The 4286-nt window shown below is 43.9% G+C and overlaps 1 long non-coding RNA gene across 2 annotated transcripts; it reads left to right on the plus strand.

Moving 5' to 3' along the window:
- The first annotated feature begins 799 nt into the window (after positions 1-799).
- Positions 800-3865, plus strand: LOC147996841 (uncharacterized). 2 transcript variants are annotated; one of them, XR_015655218.1, is made up of 3 exons: positions 800-912; positions 1473-1679; positions 3161-3300. It is a non-coding gene; the product is annotated as an uncharacterized LOC147996841 (long non-coding RNA). The 2 variants fall into 2 exon arrangements; XR_015655209.1 differs by having other exon boundaries at positions 813-912; positions 1473-1674; positions 3161-3865.
- Positions 3866-4286: the final 421 nt, after the last annotated feature.

A 4286-nucleotide genomic window follows, 5' to 3' on the forward strand; every position in this document is an offset into this window, starting at 1 on the left:
CATGGCAGCCGGTGCCTTATGCGCTGAGCTGTCTCACCAGTCCTACTTTGGAATTTGAACACGAAGCCAGACCTGGTGTCCCTGGCCTGCAATTCTAGGTGCTCAGGAGGCTGAGGCAGGAGGATACTAAACTCCAAGTCTGCCTGAGCTATGGAGTCAGGCAACTTAGTGAGACCTTGTGTCAGAATAAAAAGTAAAAAGAGGGCCGGACAATGTGATTGAATGTTACAGCTCTTGCTTAGCACATGAGAGATCCTAGTCTTTGGTGCCACTGGGTGGTGAGGTGAAGTGTGAAAATGAAATTATACAAGTGTAAGATCACATGGACACATCTCTTTAGAGCTTTGTGCTAGAAATGGCTTGCCTATGATTTAAAGATCTAGAGCCATAGGGAAATAAACAAAAAAAATATGATTATATTGAAAAGCTCCTAGAGAGGGGGAAATGCAATAGCAAAGCCAAAGAACAAATGGGAGAAAGATACTTGCTGTCCATTCCTCCCTAATATGTCAAGAGCTCCTGTAAACTGAGACTTAGGGAAAGCAAAGTAGACAAAAGCCAGCAAACGATTGGAATAGCAACTTTACAAGAAGAAACACAAATGGATCTTAGATTAATGAAGGGTGTTTAATAAAGAGAATGCAGATTTAACTATCTGCTGGACAGGAGCAGACATTGTCCTGTGGACCCCGAGGGCAGACACTGGGGGAAAACACCCACCGTGGGGTTGCAGAGTAACTCCGCAGTTAACTTGTTACCTTTGCCCCACATTTCCACCTCTGGACTTCTGACCACTGCTGCCCTGGGATGGAAGTCTGGTGAACAAGAATCCCTGTGTGATTTCTCAGAGAGGAAAATGGGAAACACCGAGGAGCTGTCGGCCATGCACCACTGTGCAAGTGTGACAGAAAGGTGAACCAGGGTCTCCACATAACAAGTTGGGAAACCAATGAACTAGACTATGGGGGGAGGGCGGCAATGGGGGGAGGGTTGGGAGGGGAACACCCATAAGGAAGGGGAGGGGGGAGGGGGATGTTTGCCCGGAAACCGGGAAAGGGAATAACACTTGAAATGTATATAAGAAATACTCAAGTTAATAAAAAAAAAAAAAAAAAAACAAGTTGGGAAACTTTTCCATCGTGTAATGAGGCGGGAAAGTCAGTTTTAGAACTCTGCTGTCTTTTCTTCAAGAAAGGGAGTAATATAATGTGGCACACTTCATTAGCATGCATTTGCATAAACAACACTGCCTAGATGCATAGGAAATTAATATATAGGTGTAGGAGATGGGACAGAATGGCCAGGAATGGGACAAAGACAGACTTCGGGCCTGGGTCCAGCTCCCTGAGATGGGTCCAAAGCCTTCCTGAAGTTATCCCTGGAGTGCTAAATAGAGAAGTAAATTTCCAATTAAAAAATAGGGAAAAGCTAATAGAAGGAAATGCAAATGAAAAAACTTCCCCAAACTTCAGTTTCAGTCCCATCCTACATTAAGTCAGACATCAACGGGAAATGCCACCAAGTCTGGACCCGGTGTCTCAAGTTACTAATGATTTCACCTATTTGCTCTACATACAAGTTCAAATCCTAACTGGAGATGGCTCCGAGGACAAAGTGCTTTGTGCATAAGCATGAAGACCTAAGCTTGGTTCCAGCGTTCATGTAAAACGTTGGGTAAGGTAACTATCGTGCTGTAGTCTTGGATCTGGGGAAGCAGAGGCAGACAGAGCCTGCAGGCCGTAAGCTTAGCCACGAAATGATGAATGGTCCCCAAGGTGGGCCACCCAAGATTGTCAACTAACTGGCCTCTGACTCACCTTCATGTGCATACTTATGCACCTGCGTGCGCTCTCTCTCTCTCTCTCTCTCTCTCTCTCTCTCTCTCTCTCTCTTTCTCCCTCCCTGCCTCTCCCCTCTCTTCCCTCCCTCTCTCACTCCCTTTCTCTGCCTTTCCCTTCCTACTTCCTTCCCTTTCTCTCTCTCTTCCTCTCTCTCCCTCCTTCCTTCCCTTTCTCTCTCTCTTCCTCTCTCTCCTTCCCTCCCCCTCTCCCTCCCTCGCTCTGTCTTTCCCTCCCTCCTTCTCTCTCTCTCTCTCTTACATACACACACACACACACACACACACACACATACACACACACACACACATACACACACACACTCCAACAATTAGATTCTATCATTCTATCATATCTGTGGAGCACACATATATGCCTTCCACATTTCTGACATTTATTGTAAATATTTAAAACAAAGCAACCTGTTAAGGTGTTTCGAAAAGATATGAAAGATGTCTGGACTTTGTTCCTGCCTGCTGTGTTTTCTAAGCATGCACTGCGAGGAAGGTTCTGTGGAACCCTCAAGACCCCTGGCAGAGCACCTTTTGTAGGCTCTGTGGCTTTGATGGCACACGGTGCCTCACACCGTCGCCCTCCCAGTCTGTGCCCAGGCCAAGCAGATCCCCTGCTAACTTCTTGCTCACGTTTTCAGTATGCCAGGTGCCGACCAGGGCCTTGTCAGCAGGGAATGGCCTTCCTATCTCATTTGACCAGCTACTTCTTAGGCTTCATGTCTCGCTCAGCTCAAGAACAGAACTTCACACGAAGCCCTGCAGTGTCTGTGGCTGCCCAGAGCTGCAGGGAGCAGGCACATGAGGCTACTGATCCCAGACACAGGATTTCTTTGGGGTTGATAGAAATGTCCTGATGTTAAATAATGGTGTTGGTTACACAACTCTGAAAATAACTGAAATCCACTGACATTTAAGAGGCAAGTTTAAAAGGTATATGGATTGCATTCAGGATATTAATGCCTTCTTCCAGGAAGTCTTCCTTGATGCACACTCAGTACGTCAGGAGACCCTCATAGCCGCTGACGCAGGTGCCACTGTCGTCAGGAGTAACTGGGTCAGACATACTGGGTCAGGAAACTGAGGGCAAGGTTGTGGGAGGACTGCCTCCTCTGCTGAGAACTCTAAAGCAGCTAAAAGCTGCCCCCATTGATAAAAAACACTTCCCAGGCAAAGAAGGCGACTCAGGTCAGTAAAACGCTGAGTGATTATTCAGTTTATGCCTTTTCAATTATATGGTGATACAAAAGCAATCTGCATGCATTGGGACTGGGCTTGGAAGGCTGAGTCTGTTTCCTTTTTCTCTTCCAGATGCCGGAGACTCGCCCTAATGAGGATGAACGAATGATGCTCCACTGTGCTGGGTTGCTAAGCTACGACGTCTGGCAGGCCAGGCAAATACAGTACATTTTGGAATCTTGGCATAGCCAACTGTCCACCATAACCCCATTGTAAGCTGGGGTACTTACGCACACATACGCACCATATTTCAAAGCGGTATCTCTCAACCTTTATTAAAACAACGCTATTCTATGTGGAACTTAGTTTGGGCAATCCCAACTCTCTCTGGTCACACAAGACCCCCTCTGCTGTGGGCTTGTGTCCGAGAAGGTTGCCAGTGCTTCGGGCTGGAGCTGTAGACCCAAGGCAAACATCAAGAGCAACCTTGGGTAGTGAGAGGACAAAGAGAACTCAGTGTGCTTCGGTGTTCCAGTTCTGTGATATCACATGAGTTTAGTTTGTGTATTAAAATTTAAGCAGGGAAGCCGTAAGAAGTAGGGTGTTTCCTGTGGTTTTAGTTCACACATGAACTACGCTACTGACTTTGACACTAAAGGGATTTTACTTTGAATTCAAAAATAAAAGAGGTCACGACAGCCATGCTAGGTGCCTGTTGTACCTCTTATAGATTACTGTTCTGTTATTAAAATTCATTAGTGAATGAATGACTGTTTACATTGGGACTTTACTACTGAGGCTGTAATAATAAAAAATCAATAAATGCTCACGACATCTAAAAATGATAGAGTGGTGGCACTGAAATTTTCCTTCCTTTTTTTTTACAGTTATATGTGTTTACTTATTTATTTTTTACTGGCAAAATTAAATAAATATTCAATATAAGGAAAATTTCAGCTTGTATTTCTTTTTCTGACTATTTTTGTTAATTTCATTTTATGATCATTGACAAAACATTTCAGTCATATAGAGAAGGGATTATTTCCTAATGCTCTTCTCCATTATACTAAATTAAATATTTAATTATTAAAATATTAAAAATTAATATTCATGACAAATCTTTTAATGTGCTGCTTGAATGTGCTTCTAACTATTGAGCGTAAATATACTCATATACTGAAAAATATTCCTGTTAATTTAAGATAGTCAAGGAAACAATGTTTAGTGCATGCTTTTGGTACGTTGCTGAATTTGATGA

This window comes from Rattus norvegicus, chromosome 1 (assembly GCF_021556685.1).
Source record: "Rattus norvegicus strain SHRSP/BbbUtx chromosome 1, alternate assembly SHRSP_T2T, whole genome shotgun sequence".
NCBI lineage: Eukaryota > Metazoa > Chordata > Mammalia > Rodentia > Muridae > Rattus > Rattus norvegicus.